The sequence below is a fragment of the Lycium barbarum genome, chromosome 1 (assembly GCF_019175385.1).
Source record: "Lycium barbarum isolate Lr01 chromosome 1, ASM1917538v2, whole genome shotgun sequence".
NCBI classification, from domain to species: Eukaryota; Viridiplantae; Streptophyta; class Magnoliopsida; order Solanales; family Solanaceae; genus Lycium; species Lycium barbarum.
The window spans coordinates 22,463,070-22,483,958 of NC_083337.1; positions in this window are offsets into that span (position 1 = coordinate 22,463,070).

The following is a 20,889-nucleotide window of genomic DNA, read 5'->3' on the forward strand; positions in this document are numbered from 1 at the left end:
GCCTTGTTATTGCAGTCGCCCCTTGCAATTGTTCTCTCAACCTATCAATTCTTTGGTCTGAAAAGGCATTGCCAAGTTCAACAAAGTCCTTCATGAAGCTTTTATATGACTCGAGATGAGTAGGGATAAGGAAAGGACACACCCTCGTCTACAGCAAAAAATAAAATAAATCTGATAAAGAGAATAGAAGCAAACAAAACCACTAAAAATTCATCAAAATGGACAATTTAGCTTACATCTGCATGTTTACTTGTACAAGATCCAAATAGATCAATCGATTGCCATAGCGATAAATTTTTTCTCTTTTGCCATTTTAACATCCTGGGAAATGACAACACAGTGGATTAATTGATTATACGCCCAATCGAGGGTATAACTTCATATATCCAAGACTGACATTGAACAGTTGAAGTAATTACATTACTAACTTATCCTGTCAAATACACAAACAAAAAGGAACAAAAATACAAGGAATGGTATTACCATGAACACATATGTGAAGCCGAGAAAGTTATAATGAAAATCCTTTCTTCCGGTTTTTCTATTGGCTTATGGAGGCTTAATGAACTTTAACATGATTTTCATTAAAAACTCAAAGCTTACTCTGCCCCATGGATATTTCTGAAAATAATCTAAATCATTGGCCTTCTTTATCATGTCATGGTTGACGTTCTTGTTGTTGGCGTACCCAACTATAAAGGTATACAGAAAATAGACCAAGCTCATCTTAAGCTTCTGCACTGAATTTAGTTTTGTAGACGACGTTATACTCATGAGAAGATCGCTTGCTGTTAAATTGTCCTTTTTTTTACCTAGCACTTTATTCGGAAGTGCAGCAGCACTAAGACTATTTAGGACAGTATTTGTTTCCTCTTGGGGAGGTTCATTAGAGCAGCGAATTCCAGTCATAATAGCAAATTCTTTCATGCCAAAACAAATTGACTTTCTGTAGACAATGAACCATACCTCTTTTTTCTTGTCGCATTGCATTATTCTACGGATGAGAATGTTGTGAACTAGTTCTCCGTTGCAGTCCCACTCTGTGGTCATTTTAAGTAAAGGACCAAAACACGTCGCCTCAAAATCATGCATAATATTGTTTTCCAATAAAACCGTTGCCTCGAAATCATGCATAATATTGTTTTCCAATAACATCTCCCTGAACTCATGTAATTTCTACATAGAACATCTCTGGGTGATCTTACCTGGGGCCCATCCATATTCATCTAAATATGTCTTAAATTTGTAGGAAGATATGTTGACGACCCTCACATAGTCAGGTACTGAGAGTTTATCTAGATCATTTTCAGAGACACGATCATCCTTATACATGTAGAGTAATCTCGGATGAATTAACAAAGAAATTTAATCATAAAAATGTAAAAATAAGATCTTTATGATACCTAGACGTACCTCAATGGAAATTTCTTCCTTCTGTGTGGTTCCTTCGCCATCTCCACTTGATTCATCTCCTTCTTCCTTTTCGTCCTCAATATTATCATCGGAGCCTTCACTAGATTCATCTCCTTCCTTTTCAATCTCAACATTCTCGCTGCAGCCCGTAACCAATTCCTCACCTTCCTTTTCGCAGTCATCATTCTGAGGGGAGTTTTCATCCTCAATGGTGGTTTCTTCCCTCTGCGTGGTTTCTTTGCCGTCTCCACCTGATTTATGTCACGACCCGACTAGGGGCCGCGACGGGCACCCGGTGCTAACCCACCCGGGCACCCCTTATCATACATTACTCCTTTCATCTAGGTGAGCCACATAATTAAACATATATTTCTATTCATCCATCATGCTAGTCCCATTGGACAACAATACCTTTACATCAGCATTGGCATCTATGCCATATCAATGTACATAAGCCGACAAGGCTAGCAAAATGATATACAAATATAGGACGACAAGGCCAGACATACCTAACCATATACATATGTCTACGAGCCTCTAAGGAGAGTATGTCATATCACATAAGCAGGACAGGACCCTGCTATGCCCATAATTATGTACACAAAAGAACAAGTACCCAAAAGCTATAGCTCCGAATGAAATGGAGCTCCGCTATGTAGTCCCTGAGAATGTAGATATGGATCAAGTCTGTCTCCCTGTGCACCTGCGAGCATGACGCAGCGTCCACAAACAAAAGGACGTCAGTACGAAGAATGTACTGAGTATGTAAAGCATGATCAATATCAACATAGGAGCATATCATACAACATATGAAATGGTATAGGATGGAAGATAGTAATATCATCTTCATAAGCACTTACTTGCCTTTCATTGAAACTTTCCAATTCTAATGCATAATTGTGTACATACATCCATATCCGTATCCGCACTCATATCCGTACTCATTTACATTGCGTTCATAGCCGTATTCATATACATAGTCTTATTCATATTCATATCATATTCGTATTCATACTCATATCTATGTCATATACATAATCATATCATATACATAACATTTGCATAGCATGCCCGACCATGAAAGATCGCTGTTTCATACTTACTTGGCCAACCAAGGCTCAAGGTTACACATACCGGGCCCTACCAAGGCTTCAAGGTTACATCCACCTGGCCCTACCAAGGCATCAGGGTTACCCGTACCAGCTGCAGAGGTGTGCGCACATTACATAATCATATACATATTCTACCCGGCCTTATAAGCTCGGGGTTTCATAATAGCCATACATAGTTACATATACATCATAGTTCATAAGCATCTATACTATTAGCATCACCATCATCATTGTCACCGCTATCGTCATTCGTTACATTTGTCTTTATAGGCTTACTCGTCATATGAGGAACTTAGTCCAATCGTAGCATATCAAGAATCGTGAGCTCAATAGCTCGGAAGATCGAATCATTTAAAAGACATCATAGACTCATGGGAGATTTAGATGTTTGGCCAAAGAACCATGCCTTATGAAAGAAGGGTTAGCCTTACATACCTTTCTGTTCAACTATTTACCACTTGCACGTTCTCCTTCAATGCTCATGTTTTTACCTTAATTAAAGTCATACTATCATTAGAAATCGATAGCTAGCATACACAACTAACACTAGAGAAAATTGGACAGCATCTCCTTTATTTATACGACATTCCCCCATATCGCGTATCAACTCCCAAACGTCAATAATACATTCACAATATCATAACAATAGTCCTCATTCATCTACATTATCTATATTTCTCACTTTGCTTCCATTCACCCATATCCATGGTCATAACACATGACTACGTTCATTCATATATATTGCCTATCCCATGTTCTTAACATCATTTATAACCTATTTATATCACCACACATCAAGAATCATGACTCAATTCAAGCTATTACTCAAAATGGCACTAGTCCACATTCATGACCCATTTTTCCATATCCTTCTACAATCCAAGTATTTCAACTTTCAAATACCTTAAACAACATGAAAATATCATAAATCTAACCTTAGATATTGTAGGAACAAGACTTGGGTGGTAATACTTCACTTGAGAAAAACCCTAGTTCATCTCCAATGAGGTTTCTTGACTTGAATGATCTTTAATGGCTTTTCTTACTCTTGATTCACTTAATTTATGTTGTTGATCACTAATACCTCTTGAATTCTTGTAGAATAAATGTAGAGAGATGTTTTAGAGAGAAGGTATGTGATATGGAAATGAAATGAAATGAAACTTGGATCCCTTATTTAATGAACCAAATCTGTCCCGACCAGTTCTACGGTACGATCGACGCTCCGTCGATCGGATCAACGGTGCGTCGATCTGATCGTCGAAGTCGTTAAATTTCTGGTGAGCAACCTTTCGTTTCCTTTCATTCTACGGTGAGAAGGACGGTCTGTCGAATCGATCGATAGAGCGTCGATCTGATCGTCGAATGGTATGATTCTACGGCACAATCGACAAATCGTCGGCCCGTCCGACAGTACAAAGAACGACCGTCGAACCCCCCTTTCGCAGAACTGCAGTGAAGTTTTTATTTGACGAACCTTTCTCCCTCGCCTCTAACTTCTTTGGAATCTTAATTAGAATCGTTAAGCATCCTTTCTTACTGTAGGGACATTATGTACACCTTAACTTATGTTAGTCCATTCACTGCTCAGCAACCTAAAGTTCCGAGGTGTAACAATTTATCTCCTTCTTCTTTTTCATCCTCAATAAGGTCATTGGATTCATTTCCTTCCTTTTCACTCTCAACATTCTCATTGGAGCCTGCAAACAATTTCTCACCCTCCTTTTCGCAGTCAGCATTCTTAGTGGAGCCTGCATCCACCTTCCGAAATTCATTTTCGAGCTCAGCCAATTGTTCATCTTTCTTTTGGAAACCATCATTCTCATGGGAGCTTGCATCCAACTTTTCACCTTCCTTTTCTGTCACGACCCAATTTCACTAAGTCGTACGGGCACCTACCTTTCCTACCTCGGTTGGTCAATCCTTAACTCAACATTCACAGTTTATACAAAATAGCGGAAGAAAGAAAAATGACGTAAGTGTCACAAATATAATATAAATAAGTGCGGAAGTAAAAGGAATCCACCCCAGTAGCTGGTCTGGTCATATAAGAGCAGCTAAACTAATTACTAAAAGTCTGAATAATAATATATAATAGTCTCAGAATTGAAAGCAAGACATAATAATAGGAAGAGTCTTCGGCAGCGAACGTCCTCATGCTCACCCTGAAGAGACTCGAATCAACAATCCTCGAATATCAACCACGAGGGGTAGAAGTAGATCTATCCTGGTACTCTGCATTCATAAAAGAATGCAGCACAGGTCAGTACAAACAACAAGTACTTGTAGGTATCATAGGCTGTCCTCAGTTAGCTAATATATATATACAGAAAGTAAATGAAAGATAGGCATGCTCACAATCAAGTACAAGTATAATACAGTCTCACTAATATATATCAAGTCCTCAAGTATCAATAATTCACATAAGTATTCAAATCATCAGCTAACAACAAGGTTCTATAACCGATCAAGTCTATAGTGAAGTATCTAAATCCGAGTGTTCCCAATCTCATCATATCCCATCAAGCCTATTGTTAAAGTATCTAATCTCAAGTGTTCCAAGTACTCATCATAACCGATAAAATATTCAATCAAGTATCCACAACACAATAACAATCCAATCACAATGATAATAACAAGTGCAATGCAATGCAATGATATGGATGACATGAATCCAATGGCCATATATCAATACCGTGTACACACATGCCTCGAGCGGAACATCACGTCTCGACGGTCATGACCCATGGGGGGACGCGAAGTCTATGCACCATGTCGCTCCATCACACACAGCCTAGAGATGACCTTTCCACCTTTCACGCCTGCCGATCATCCCGTATCACACTGCCTAGAATAGTCGCGCAATGAATATAATACCACCCAAGTGTTTCAAAGAAATAACATAGGCCACATCGTGCCTTGTATATATGCAAAATGAGTGTACAATGTATGATTTAAGATTGAAGATAACAACGACAAGATCTCATATCAACCTCATATCAATTAGAAACGTGCCCCACATGGACACCTCGTAATATCAATCTTATCTCAATTTTACGCTCTCCAGCAGAGACTTCGAAAGCTACACTCTCTCCTTTATCATCATCAGTACCATAACAATGCAATATCAATGTATCATGGAAATGGGTATGAATACGATGCAATGTAATATCGACAACCAATTCAATCGCAAACAGTACCACACATGGCACACAAGTTATTACAATAATAAGGCTACACAATAAGCCATAATGGAATCACAATTCTCATCTCAATATCAATCAAGTAATGTATCGCAATATCATAGCCATGATATATCACTAATCACCAATATCCGATGTCTCAATGTGGCAATGATCCAATAAGTAAATAGAACAAGATAAGTCAACAGTGTAACGGGGTGGCTAGCCCCCAAATCACACAACAAGGCCCAACCTAAGACAATATCCAATCCGACTTCATACCCGAAGGTCCACATGTTTTCTCCAACACAAACTACCTATTCATATGCTTTGCTAACAAAAGTTTAACCAGAAGGTAAGCCGTAACCTACCTGGAAGGCCAAACAGAAAACTCGAAGTGTTAATCACGCGCCTTGCCCTTGAGGCGTTCGTTGTGCCTCAAAGTAATGAAGTCTAGCCATATCCGAATATGGAATTAGAATCAAGACCCCAATCCCAACCTATAGAATGGGTTTTATGAACTAGAAAGATGAAATTAGGAATCTATAGGTCTCAACATGAAATTAATGTTCTAGGTGATCAATTCCCATCAATTATAAGCTAGAAGAACTAACAACTTACTTAAATTCAATTTTTAGGCAAAACCCCCAAATTTGGGTATAAACCCTAACTTTAATTCTCATAAATTGGTCAATAATAATGAAGGAATAATGCTTATATAGCTACTACTCATCAATTCCATATTTAATTAAGCTTCATCCACCAACAAATCAAGGTTTTATAATTAACAACTTATTCAAGAAAGAAACCCAAAAACCCTCTCTAATTCGTCAACAAGTAATGGGTGATTCAAGTCTATTAATCATTATCTCAACAACTTTCGTGCTTAAGGAAGCTAAACCCACAATGATTCTCACTTTGGAAGACTAAAACCCATTTGGAGAAGAAACCATTAAAAAATCCCATTTTATTCTTCAAGTTATAAAGAATTCTAGCATTTAATGGAGGTTAGCTAGGGTAGATTATGAGAATTTAATAAAGTAAAAGGGTGGAATCACTTACCAATGAGAAGAATAAGACGGGAAACCTTGAAAAGCTCTTAAGGGTTTTAACTTAAGACTTTACACTCAACTCAGCCTGTCACCCGCTTTAGCGCCCACTATACTGCTTCAGCGGTGCCCTGATCGCTTCAGTGGTCCTGCCCAATTCTACGTGGCCGCTATAACGCAAGGGCTACTGCTTCCACGGTCCTGGTGCTGCCATAGCGGGCACCAGACTCTCGATCACTATACCTTTTATCGACTTGTCAATTTCCCAATTCTAATCAATTCACGATCATCGATATGTAATCAATCCTCGAATCCAATCAATCGAATACTGCATAATCATAAGTCTTGCAAGCCAGTTGAATCAATCCCGGAGATAGGATCATACGACACACTCTGCACATTAGAGTTTCCTTAACGCTTACAACTCTAAACTGAACACTCTCTAAATCCAGCGTATCGTTTAATTCCTAGTCTGGCGTATCACATCGCCAATCTTACTAATGTCCTTATGTATCCTACTAAATCGTCCTTGCGCAATTTATCTTACTCAATCTCTGAAATGTTATCTTGCACTTAGCTCAATTAACCCATCATTGATCTACCATTTCAAGCATCCTTGTTTACTAACCCCTTACTCAAAATCTTTAACATTACTAGCCCGAGAAGAGTCACCTCTTACCTTATTCATTGAATCTGAACACCTCTAACCACTCACACGACTATCCTTTTTATTCAATCACATAAGCCGAGTAATAACACCACTAGTAGCGGGATCCAATCAAATTTACACAATGAATACAAGTCCCCCAACCTTAGTCCAACGTTAGGTGCAATACCTGATTAACCCTCCTGAGTACTTAACTTTTAAACTGGCCCAACATTGATAATCATCTCATTTATCAACCACTAACCTGTATTATCTTACGACACAACCTAACATACCAACTCATCCATAAACTCTTAAGCCCACTCTACACTGTACCATCATAACCATGCTCCCACATTATTGGCTCTCGTTTCAGCAATTCCCCTTCTGCCCTTAACCTCGAAGACACCAATCAACTTCATCGATCACACTGTTTACGGAAGGTCATGATATAATGTCACCGCAATCCAAACATAACTCATGCCTCATTGTAATCCTTCAGTTCCCGTATTTTATTTCAAATCGCTTTTATCACTATCAACTCACAAACACTTAAATCCACTAGATCCTCTAAACTAGTTATCCATCTAAGCCAAACGAACCACAAACAATATCAATAATCCTTCTCAAATCTAAGTGAAACAACCAGTAACTCCTCAAGTCACTAACTCATCGCATTCGCCCATAATAAGAATGGCCCTCAACACCAGTCACAACCTTATCCTGACAACCATGTCAGATACCAATTTTTCCTTTTCCAATCTCACGAAAAGTACTCATGTCTAAGATATTTTATGAAGTCTCACTTCGCTACACGCATTCCACAGGAGTCTTTCTTCATGCCCTTATTGTCAACTTTTTTTCTTCATTACACGCGATCACAATACGTTAGCCCGAATTCGATGGTCATTACCGAGCTTACATTTGTCCTTACATATCGACGTCTAATACTCTACCGCTACTAAATCGTGACCCGCCATTGGTAATCAAGTGTCACGCACACCATCATAAAGCCTTGACAAAGCTGAAGTTTTTCCCAAACCAATCATATCATCGAGCAACCCACTATTGTTGAGCCATCAATGCACTTTGTCACTTCTGAGCAACCCGACGCTTAAATATGGAGACCCTGTAACCCTATGAGCTATCTTTCCCATTTATCACGAACTACCACAATAAATGAGTCTAATCGCGACTCCACACCATCGAATCATTAGGCCATAACTAGATACTGCACTTGATCACTTGTCTGAATCAGAATAACGGATCTCGTATCATACCACGACACGTCATAAATCAACCGTTCACATAAGAATTTAAGGATGAGTTTCCACGCTACGTGGGTGATTAAGATAAGAAGTCTAGATGCCAATTGGAATCGACTGGATACCAATTTAAATGAAGTCGCATGAGAGAATGAAAGAATTGAAAGTTTCTTAATTATCCTGTAGTCTCTCGCAAATAAGTACGGAGCTCATCGTGCCGATTCACAAAGCTCTACTAGATACGCTCTAGTATTATAGATTGGGTAACCTACGGCTCTGACACTAACTTGTCATGATTCAATTTTACTAAGTGGTGCGGACATCTACCTTTCCCACCACGGAAGGCAAACCCTTAACTCAACATTCACAATTTATAGAAAATAGCAAAAGAAAGAAAAATAACATAAGTCTCACAAATATAATATAAATAAGTGTAGAAATAAAAGGAATCCAACTCAGTATCTGTTCTGGTCATACAAGAGCATTTAAACTAATCACTACAAGTCTAAATAATAATATATAATAGTCTCAAAATCATGGCTCAGAATGGAAAGCAAGACATAATAATAGGAAGAGTCTTTGAGCAGTGAACGTCCTCATGCTCACCCGGAAGAGACTCGAATCAATAACCCTCGAATATCAGCCACGAGGGGTAGAAGTAGATCTATCATGATACTCTGCATTCATAAAGGAATGCAACAATTGCAGGTCAGCCACAAGTGCAGGTCAGTACAAACAACAAGTACTGGTAGGTTTCATAGGCTGTCTTCAGTTAGCTAACATATATACAGAAAGTAAATGAAAGATAGGCATGTTCACAATCAAGTACAAGTATAATACAGTATCACTAATACCTATCAAGTCCTTAAGTATCAACAATTGACATCAGTATTCAAACCATCAGCTACCAACAAGGTTTCATAACCGATCAAGTCTATAGTGAAGTAACTAAACTCGAGTGTTCCCAGTCTCATCATATCCCATCAAGCCTATTGTTAAATTATCTAATCTCAAGTGTTCCAAGTACTTATCATTCCGGTAAAATATTCAATCAAGTATCCGATTAAGTATCCACAAGACTATTACAATCTAATCACAATGATGATAACAAGTGCAATGCAATGCAATGATATGGATGACATGAATGCAATGGCCATATATCAATACAATGTACACACATTCCTCGAGCGGAACATCACGTCTCGACGGTCATGACCCATGGGGGGCCGCGAAGTCTATGCACCACGTCGCTCCATCACACACAACCTAGAGATGACCTTTCCACCCTTCACGCCTGCCGATCATCCCGTATCACACTGCCTAGAATAGTCGCGCAATGAATATAATACCTCCCAAGTGTTTCAAAGAAACAACATAGGCCACATCGTCACCCCTGGTCAAATGTGCCTTGTATATATATATATATGCAAGATGATTGTTCAATGTATGATTTAATTATGAAGATGACAATGACAAGATCTCATATCAACCTCATATCAATTAGCAACATACCCCACATGAACACCTCATGATATTAATCTCATTTCAGTTTTGCGCTCTCCGGCAGAGACCTAGGAGGCTACACTCTCTCACTTATAATCATCAGTACCATAATCATGCAATATCAATGTATCATGAAAATGAGTATGAATACGATGCAATGTAATATCGATAACCAATTCAATCCTAAACAGTACCGTACATGGCACATAAGTAATGTCAATAATAAGGCTACACAATAAGCCACAATGGAATCACAAAACCATCTCAATATCAATCAAGTAAAGTACCGCAATATCATGGCCATGATGTTTCACTAATCACCAATATCCGATGTCTCAATGTGGCAATGAGCCAAAAAGTAAATAGAACAAGACAAGTCAACAACACAACGGGGTGGCTAGCTCCTAAATCACGCAACAAGGCCCAACCTAAGATAATATCCAACCCGACTTCATACCCGATGGTTCACATTTTTTCTCCAGCACAAATTAACTATACATAGGCTTCGCTAATCGAAGTGTAGCTAAAAGGGAAGTTGTAACCTACCTGAAAGGCTGAACAACAAACTCAAAGTGTCAATCTTGTGCCATGCCCTTTCGTTGCGCCTCAAAGTAATGAAAGTCTAGCCATAAATGAATATGGAATTTGTAATGACCCATTTGGTCGTTATAGTATTTTTGGCCCATTTATCCTTGTTGATCCTTCCCTGGGTCCCTTTAGTATGATTTATGACTTAGTGAAATAATTGGTTTGGTTCCCGAAAGGTTTGAGTGTAATTTGAGTCATTGGTAGATGAACTAGCTAAGTTAACGAGTTAGAGTTGACCATGGTCAACATCAGGTTAAGGTGTCCGTGTCAATATTTTGAAAGTTTCAACAAGTTTATATGATTATTTTGGACTTGTCCACAAGTTTTGGTGAGATTCCAAAGAGTTTCAGATGGATTTGGATTGTGTTGCACTTGCATTCGATGTTTTCATCGTAGTTCCTTGGGGATTAAGGACTCCAAATTTATTAAAAGACCTTTGTTTTGTGTTTCAATTGAATCATTAGATCCGTATCGTAATTACGAAGCTATAGCAAAAAGAATCATCGCATTTCACCTCTGTATGAGGAAGTTATGGTCAGTTTTGTGCCGGCTGTACCAGCAGGTCGCCGCCTATTATTTGGGCCATTCGCCGTTATTTACACACTGTGAATGTAGTTTTATTCAAACTGTGGCGATTCAGGATGGAGTTCTATTAATTTGGTTTTTGTTAATGCTGGCTTGCTACCCTATTATTGTGATTAGACTTACTACATGAATGGGTGTGTTGTGATATGTGTTGTACCCAATTCTCTTTTATTGTGACACATATCATCGGAGAAAGGAAAGATAATGAGTTTAGACATGAATTGTGATCTAAACTTATCATAATACGCAGACGAAAACTTGACGTGTGGATTACGGTTGGTAGTGATATTATACTTGGTTTGCATTCTCATTTCATTGCCTCGGAAACGTTCCGATGTGATCAATTTTTCATAGGGGTATTGAATAGTTATAGGTAAACAATTTTCGTGGGACAGGGTAATCATGAAACCTTGGCCGATGTATCTGGCGGGCCCGTATTGTTTGTTGAACATAATTTATGAATTCAGTTATCATAGGGAGCATATTTAGAATATCTATAAAAAAGATTTTATGCTTGTTCCTTTCTCTTGTTTGAGACAAGTCGTGAATCTAGAATATTGTGGTCTTTTACAGTGAAAGAAGTTGCGACAAAGTTGTCAATAATAGATTACCTTGAGAAATAGGTAAAAGAAATTTCCACCCAAGATTTAATAGTTGGTCCATTCTCAGCCTCGGTAAAGTCCATCTTGTTGCAATAGGAATGAGCAAAAACAAATAAGTTTTGGCTAATGTGATAAAGATACCAATTAGTGTTCCAAAGACTTTACCCCTTTTATTTATGCCAAATAGCTCAGGAACAAATATGTACGGAATAGAAAGATTCCAACCTCCCAAGTAAAGAATTGTTACAAATAATGAACAAACTAGTAGATTCAGATATGAAGCAATGCAAAATAAACCAAATTTGATACCTGAATATTTGGTTTGATAACCTGATACTAATTCTTCTTCTGCTTCTGGTAAATCAAAAGGTAATCTTTCACACTCGGCTAGAGAAGAAATTAGAAAAACGACAAACCCGATGGGTTGACGCCACAAATTCCACCCCCAAAAACCATATTTTGACTGCGCTTCCACTATATCAACTGTACTTGAATTGTTAGATAATCATAGTCGATGATAACATCACTGTGCCAATCATTATTACAGAACCGTACGTGAGATTTTCACCTCATACGGCTCCTCAGAGGTCACAAATAAATCTAAGGGCCCTTTCCTATTCTTTATCTTTATATGTTTGTCGTGTATATTGATATTGAATTATGACTTGGTATTGATGATGATATATGAGAAAATGGAGCACTTTGGTGATACAAGACTTAGTTGTGAGGTGTACTCATTAAATTTGAAAGTAAAGAGGGACATAGACTCTTTATGTTGATTGAGATGGTTTGTATGATTCATTCCATAGTCGAGTCGATTTATCTAAGTCTTAATATGACTTATGGCATTGTGACTTCTTGTACTTCATTGTTATTTTAGTGCATTTATTTACCATACTTACACCCATTTCTACATTCATACATTCATACATCATGGAAATGGTTTGGAATTGTTGAAAGGAAGGTGTTCATATATACCCTTCACTAATTGATTGAGATAGCTGTATAATTAGGCAATGGTTGAGCAGGTGAGTCTTGTTATGACTTGTTTTACTATGACTGTACTGCATTGTTTCTAGCCTTGATATGTGTTCTTGAGTTATTCATTGTGATTTGATCATGAGGCATTGTTGATGAGATTTTGAGATGGAACATATACATCTATTAAGGCACATTTGACAGGCGTGACGATGTGGCCTAGTTGTGAGCTCGTGGTCAGAGGTTCGTTTCGGAACGAGTGGTACATGGACACCATGGGTCCTCTGCGGGCCATGACTATTTAGGGAAAACATTACCATTTAGCATGTGTGTACAGGTTTGGAGTATTTGGCCAGTGCATTGCACATCATTATATTTTGCATTGCACTTCATTACATTTTATTCTGCATTATTATATGGCTCGTTTAGTTCAGATTTTGGTATGGTTTGTTGAAACGGCTGTTGTGGTATAAATATGATAATTGACTGAGTGAAATTGCGGATTAGTGACTTTACCTAGGGTCAGAGTTTGGACTTTTGATTATCGAGTGAGATTATTGAGACTGGACAGACTTGTGGTTTATAAGCTTCATCTTAGGCTGTGATTTAGTTATGGGATATTCTGTGACATGGATTTGAGTATTATGTGCCTATCTGTTTATCTTGTTGATTTTATGCTTATATGCGTGAACTAATCTTAGTCGGCCTATGATGCTTATCGGTACATAGTGTTTGTACTGATACTACCTTGCTACACCCTTTTTGAGCGCAGATTGTGTTCCACAGATTTCACCCAGATCACATCTCTATCTTGAAGCTAGTTTGCTTGATCAGATTTGAGGGTGATCTTCTATCTATACCATGCCGCTTGAAGATCTTTCTTTCCAGATGTCTACTTTCATTCCAGAAATTATTTATTATTATATTTGACAAATATTTCATTCTTTCCTTGTATGATGACTTTCAGATTTTGGGAATTTAATATTTTGACTTCTGCACTTATATTATTTATCATTTATGACTTGGTTAGACTATTTATTTATTCACTTATTTATTGATTGTTAGAGTATAAATGATTAAAAAAGTTGAAATTGGCTAGTGATTAATGGGTTAACGGGTAATGGTTCGCCTACTAGTGATAATAAGGTAGGTGCCCGCACGATCGGTAATTAAGGTCGTGACAGAATTAGAATCACGAAGAAACATCATTCAATCCTTACTTCTATTCAAGACCCAAATCCCAACCTATGGAATGGGTTTTATGAACTACAAAGATGAAATTAGGAATCTATTGGTCTCAAAATGAAATTAATGTTCTAGATAATCAATTACCATAAATTCTAAGCTAGAAGAACTAACAGATCACTTAAATTCGGATTCTAGGCAAAACCCCCAAATTTGGGTATAAACCCTAACTTTAATTCTCACAAATTGGTCAATAATAATTAAGGAATCATGTTTATATATGTAACGACCCGTTTGGTCGTTATAGTCTCCTCAACATTTTTTTCCGTTCCCGAGCATTGGTTAGCTCACTTTTGACCCGAGGGGACTGTTGACACGCTTCTCGAGTTGTCTAGGCCGGATTCGGACAACTTTTGTAAAAATATAGTTTAAAGTGAAAAATGGTTGACCCAAAGTTGATTTTTAGGCAAACGGAAAGTTGACTTTTAGGGAAACAGACCTTTTCCGAAATTTTATGTATTCCGAGAGGTTTGGATGGTCGTTTAGAACCCGTATGAGTATTTGGTTCAGTTTCCCAATGCATTTGGATGCATGTCGGGACTTGGAATGGGAAATTGGAATTAAGGCATCGGGGGTTGACTCAACCAACGAGGCCTACGTTGGAAATTTCGAGACCACGGGCGCGTTCGCAACGTAATTTTGTGTGGGTCTGTGTGTTTGGTTTGTGAGCAGATCGCCTCGGGAATAATCCGGGATTTCGGTTAAAGACTTAGAAAATTCAGGAATTTCTGGTGTCTGGTGCTCGCAATGGCAGCACTAGAGCCGCCCTAGCGGCACTGCTGTGGTGGTTTCATGACCGCTGGGGCGGCCATGTGTAATGTTGGCTCTACCGGTGTGGCGGCATCCCAGCTGCCGTAGCGGCATCGCTACCGCCGTGGCAGTGACGGGCAGTTAATTGTAATTAAATGTGTCTTAAATAAGTTCTAGACCCTCATTATTTCTCATCTCGATATTTGAGCATGGGGAAACTGTTCTTTGAGATAATTTGAAGAAATTCTTGGAGGTAAAACTTGCCTAATCCTTTACCCTTCCTTAATCATAATCATCTTAGATTTTCCTATTCCCTTTAACAATTCCTTAGAGATGGAATATGAGAGAAGGTTTTTGAAGAACATTTCCCTAGATTATTAATGATAAATTGATGATGGTTATGCTAAAACTTGATGAATCTAAGCTTGTTAATCACGTATCTTCCACTTTTAACGTTGAATTTCGGATTTGGAGATTTAGAGTTTATACCCAATTTGGGGGTTTTTGCTTGAAATCAGATTTAGGCCAATCCTTGAGTTAAATCAACAATTAGTGGTTGGGTTATGATCACCGAGTACTTAATTTGGTATTTTCCCCCCGAACTTCCTGTTTTGCCCTTGTGGGCCCATTTTCCCAAATTCTAGGGTTAGAATTGACCTAATTGAAATCATAGCAATATTAGTATCATTGTTCATGATTTCTAATATAGAATTCAATTATGCTTAGACTACTTTGGTCTGAGCTTCAGAGGAAGGGCAAGGCAAAAGAGTGACTTGTTGGTGATGCGGTTCGACAGTCCAGGTAGGTTATCGTTTACCTTTGATGAGACTTCGTATAGTGAATCACATATTTAGATTATAATGTCGGAGACAACATGTGAACCTTCGACTATGAAGTTGGGATGGATATTTCCTTAGGTTGGGCCCTGATGTGTGTTGGGACTAGCCACGCCGTTATGTGTGCTTGATTGTTTAATTGTGTTTGCTTGATGCTGTGTGTAGTTGGTAGTTATCGAGTTCTGTTTTGTCGTCTTGATTTGGATATAATTGACATACCCGTTTTTGGTATTTGTACTCGATATATGTTGGCGTACCTACTGCTAGTACTCGAGTTATTGATATATGTTGGCGTACCCACTGATTGTACTTGACTTGATATATGTTGTCATACCCACTGTTGGTATTGTGATGTGATACGTTGTTGGCATACCTCGTTTCGATACTTGTGATATTGAACCTGATCGTTAAGGATTGACATATGCATTACACGCATTATCTCATATTCAGGCATGGCCGATAGTCGGTGATGATCCGGTATCGTTGATTGAGCGAATTGATGTTTGATAAACTCTTTTACTTGAGTGATTGTGAAAAGGCCGATGTTCGAAGATCCATTCCGGAATCGTTGATTATATAAAACTGATATTTGATGAACTCTTTTACTTTAGTGATTGTGAGAAGGCCGATGTCCGAGGTTTAATTCCGGAATCGTTGATTTGTGTGAAATGGATATTTGACCGACTCTTTTATTTGAGTGACTGTGAGGAGGCCGATGTACGACGAGCTATTTCGGGCATCATTGTTGCATGGCCGATTCTGATGTTATCCCGAAATCGTTGTTAGTGCACGGACTCCACGGGTCCCCCAGGGTGGTGCCGGTGAGACTCCCTCTGTGAACAATTAGCCAGGGTCCCGTCTGTTTGTTGGGCAAAGATCCAAGATGGGTGGCACTTAGACTTCGTGAGTCACGCTGGGTTGTGCTATCGAGACGTCGATATTTCCGTCCGGAGTATATGTGTACACCTCATTTGCATGGCATGGCATCGCATTCATACCATTATTGCACTGCATTGCATTATGACTTGATTGAGATGTTGTGGTGATTGGATTGTGATGATTCTATTGTGGTGATTGGATTGAATCGGATATACTCAGACTTATCATATTTGGGTTTAGATGCTTACATAGGTGATGACAGATACTCGGTCGCGATTATATTGTCTCATGCTTGGTTGGTTTATTTGTTTATTTTCTTTATTTTTTGAATTGTGTTAACTATGCTTAGTCGGCCGATGATGCTTACCAGTACTGTTGTTTGTACTGACCTACACTTGTTGCATTCTTTTATGAATGCAGAGTACCAGGTCAGATCTACTTCTCTGACCCGTGGCAGATCGACTCTTCAGCTTCCACTCGAGTTTCCAGGGTAAGCATGGCGTCCGCTGACCTTGAAGACTTTCCTATTACATGTCTTACTTTTATTCGAGAGACATAGATATTATGTATTAGTACTTCCAGATTGTATTTGTTATATCCCGTAATTTTAAACGTCGGATTATTTGTAAGCTGAGGTGGGGCCCACACGTTAAGATTTTTTTTGGAACATGTGACAAGTCATATGAATCACATATGTGAAGTTAAACACAACTCAAGAAGGACCCTTGGGACAAATCAAAGTGCAAGTCCTCCAAACGAATATTTTTAAGAAAACGTTTTCGGGTGATCTGACTTCTAGGGGCAAACACGGTATTATAAGTTTGGAATTTGGAAAATTACAAAGAAATAGAAGTTGTAGATAATTGAATTAGCTTTCCAACCATAGGTCGTGGGTTCCCAGGTGACGTCGGTACAAGGAGATATGGACGTTTTAAGGTCGAAAGGTCAGTGGGCTAGGCCCAACTCGGGACCAACCGGGTTAGGCCCAAAAAAGAAATGAATGAAATTAAGGCCCAACCCATAGGGTGGCCGGCCATGGCTAAATGGATCGGCTGCCGACGCCTCGGCAATATGACATGTTCTATTTTTATATATATATGAGCAAGAAAAGATTTTCAACGGAAAGCTAAGCTATGATATGATACGCTATGCCATGATATGATACGCTACGACAAGCTATGCTATGATATGATAAGCTATGCTATGATATGACAAGTTACGCTATGGCATGATACACTATGACACACTATACTATGACATTGACATGATATAACACGATACGACATGCTGTAGTAAGACATGACATTACACGATATAATATGCCATGATAAGACACGATAGGATACGACCTGATATGCCACGATAGGATACGACCTGATATGCCACGATAGGATACGATAGGGCACAATAGGACACGATACAACAAGATACGACATAATATAAGTTCTATTTTCTACGTTCATGGAGGGGAAACGTTTTTAAAAGGGAAAGACAAGCCATGCATGATAGCCGCCCAAAAAGGGGCCTTCCTATGTACAGGTTACTTTCTTGCCTCGTTATATGTCCTGTGACTCCATGATATTATTAATCGCACTCTATGTTATTGCTTGCATTGTCTTCCATGCCTTACATACTCGGTACACTATTCGTACTGACGTCCCTTCTTGTGGACGCTGCGTTTCATGCCGCGCAGGTCAGCAGACAGGTGGACGTGATCCTTAGAAGCTCTACCAGCCGCACTTGACAGCGCTCCAGTTGTTCCGGAGCCTCACTCCAGCGGTACTATTTTATGCATATACATTCGGGCTTGGTAGCACCCCGGCCCTTTCTATGTATAAGTGTACTATGTCTAGAGGCTCGTAGACAGATACGTACAGTCAGTCAGATACAGATATATGTATAGTGTTTTGGCATGTTAATATTGTTGTACAAGGTAATAACGGAGTTTATTAGTTTATGTTCAAGGAAAAAAAAATGGCTCGGTTTACACGGCTTGCTAAGAGGTACAGGTAAGACGATAGATAAGGGGTGCTCGGTACAAGTATCGGGTACTCGTCACGGCCCCTAGTCGGGTCGTGCCAGTATTATTCTCCCTAGATGCTTTTGTATTATTCAGACTAGACCCTGGGGGTATTTACTGTCTTCCACACTCTTATCTATCTATATATATAGTGAGACTTATGGATTTATTGATTTCCGCTACTTAACTTTCTTCAATTTATGTATTAGTTCATTGTTGGGACAAGGGTTTGCTTACCGAGGTGGGAAGGTAAGTGCCCGCACGGCCTAAGCAAAATGGGTCGTGACAATATAGCTACTACTCATCAATTCCATACTTAATCAAGGTTAATCCACCAACAAATTAAGGTTTTATAATTGACAACTTATTCAAGAAAGAAACCCAAAAACCCTCTATAATTCATCAACAAGTAATGGGTGATTCAAGTCTGTCAATCATTATCTCAACAACTTTCATGCTTAAGGAATCTAAACCCACAATGATTCTCACTTTGGAAGACTAAAACCCATTTGGAGAAGAAACCATTAAAAAAACCCCATTTTATTCTTCAAGTTCTAAAGAATTCTAGCATTTAATGGAGGCTAGCTAGGGTAGATTATAAGAATATAACGAAGTAAAAGGGTGGAATCACTTACCAATGAGAAGAATTTGCCAGGAAACCTTGAAAAGCTCCCAAAATATCCTTAGAACCAAGTATGAGGTTATGAGGCAATTAAGGATTTTCACTTAAGACTTTATACTCAACTCATCTCGTCACCAGCTTCAGCGCCCACTATACCGCTTCAGAAGTGCCGCTTCAGCTGTCTCTGATCTCTTCAGCGGTCCATCCCAATTCCATGTGGCTGCTATAGTGGCAGGGCTACCGCTTTTGCGGTACTGTTGCCGCGGTCTTGGTGCAATGGTCCTGGTGCCGCCATAGCTAGCACCAAGCAACAGAATTCTCATGTTTTACAATCTCAACCCAAAATCCTGACTATTACCTGAGGCCATTTGTGTCACGACCCAACCAGAGGGCCATGCCCGGCTCCCGAAGCTAACACACCGAACACCTCGAAACATACATCTCATAATCATTTCTGGGTGGACCATAAAGGCAGCTCATGGATATCATAATTTGTAAGGACATGTATCACAATATAACGACACATCTCTATATAATCTTCAACAATTATGCCCATCGTCACCAGCCGACAAGGCTACTAAAATGTTATACAACGATACGAACCAGTAGGGTTATGAAACGTCTAACTGTACACACACATGTCTACTAGGCTCTACATAAAATACAAGGGACCATGAAGACCAATACCAATAGACTGCATCTCCGAAGTAAGTAGAGTGCTCCTGAGAATCCGCTGATAAAGTACCTACGGATCTGATCCATCTCGCTGCCTACCGGCTGGCATGAGTGTAGCGTCCACAAGAAAGGACGTCAGTACGAATAATGTATTGAGTATGTATGGCATGAATAGTAATATGATTAAAGGATGAAGAATAATGTAAGATAAAGGAACCGTTTATATCTCATGATACCTTTTAAGGCATTCATCATGCGTACTTAACCGTTTTCTAGATGAAAAATTTCATATATCCACATACATACCTATACAATATTGGTACCCGGCCATAGTAGGACTCGTAATATCTATACCTGGCCCCTTCGGGACTCGGTCATATCTGTACCCGGCCCCTTCGGGACTCGGTCATATCTGTACCCGGCCCTTTTGGGACTCGATCATATCTGTACCCAGCGCTTTCGAGACTCGATTATATCTGTACCCGGCCTTTTGGGACTCGGTCATATCTGTACCCTGTCCTTTTGGGACTCGATCATATCTGTACCCGGCCCTTTCAGGACCCGGTCATATATGACTATATATATACATATATAAGAGTACATAAATAAAAGCACATCATCATCATCGTTATAATTCTCACCATATCTTTCCTTAGAGGATCAACTATCGTAAGATGAGATCAATAGTGTCATGAGAGTATCAAGAACGATGAACTTGGATAGCTTTGGAAATGGAATTATCATCATCGCTATATCGCACCTCGAAGGAACAAGTATTATGAGGTGAGATCAACAAAAATGGATAAAATCAAGGAGATCATGAAATAAGCTCAATAATCTCATAATAGCATCAAATCCATAAGTTTTGGAGTCTCAAAAAATGGAATCATCATCATGGAACATACTCATTTTTAGCATCATAAGAAACTCTAAGAATGA